Source organism: Sinocyclocheilus rhinocerous, unplaced genomic scaffold, assembly GCF_001515625.1.
Source record: "Sinocyclocheilus rhinocerous isolate Xijiao unplaced genomic scaffold, SAMN03320098_v1.1 scaffold2213, whole genome shotgun sequence".
NCBI lineage: Eukaryota > Metazoa > Chordata > Actinopteri > Cypriniformes > Cyprinidae > Sinocyclocheilus > Sinocyclocheilus rhinocerous.
In genome coordinates this window covers 490382-491549 of record NW_015634046.1, presented here as the reverse complement: position 1 = coordinate 491549, position 1168 = coordinate 490382, and positions in this window count along the sequence as shown.

Here is a 1168-nt window from a genome sequence, read left to right as displayed (position 1 = left end):
TTTAAATAATGAGATCATACAAAATATACAAATATTTATTATTATTATTATTAATAAACAGAAAAATAACTGTTCAAATTAACAAAAATTAGCATTCTGTCATGCATGTTAGGTGACATTGTGTTCAGGGTTTAAATTTTATTAGTTTGTTTATGTTAAAACTTTGTAATCCAGATGCATGGAAATTTTACATGGAATTCAAATACATAAATCTTACATTTAGACACAGACCAACAATTAAAGTAAAGCACAGAATGTGTGGTGTGTGAACTTCTCTTAATCTGTGCGCTGCGTTCAGTCAAGAGCAATAAAGCGCCTCTCAAATCAGTCTTTCATTTAAACGAGCCCCGTTACGAGCTCCACGTCATTAGGGTAATATAAAAATGAATGATGGCTTCCCAGATGCCCCTGTGTGGTGGATTTCCATTCATTCAAACACACTGCAGTCACGCAAGCGCTGCCCTGAACGCAGACCTCGGCAGGAAAACCAGACACTCCAAAGAGTTTCACAAGTTACAGGGGAATAAATCATCTCAAGGACGTCTGACGAGGAGTGTGTTTGTGAGCGACGAAAAACAGCACAACTCTACATGTTTCTCCATGTGTTTAAGACAGATTACATACATCTGACATACCAGATTTCACTTTTAATTAAGCTATACTTTTATTTAACTAATAATTGGTGATGTAGTGCAGATGCATGTGATGAAACCTCGATCAGTAAGCCTTAAAATTGAGTGCAGATACATTTAATTAATATTTCACAAATGTCTGATGTTGTAAATCTGTCATGCACTGAGATACTACTAATTAGATTCAAATTAAAAATGTGCATTAGGTTCATTTGTGTAGCACATATGTACATTTTTAAAGAAGTCTCTTCTGCTCAGCAAGGCTGCGTTTATTTGATCAAAAATGCAATAAAAAATGTGAAATATTATTATAATGTAAAACAGCTGTTTTCTATGTGAATATCTGTTAAGCTGTAATTTATTTCTGTGATGCGCAGCTGTATTTTCAGCATCATTACTCCAGTCTTCAGTGTCACATGATCTTCAGAAATCAGTATAATATGCTGATTTGCTGCTCAACAAACATTTCTGATTATCATCAATGTTGAAAACAGTTGCGCTGCACAATATTTTTGTGGAAACCGTGATACATTTTA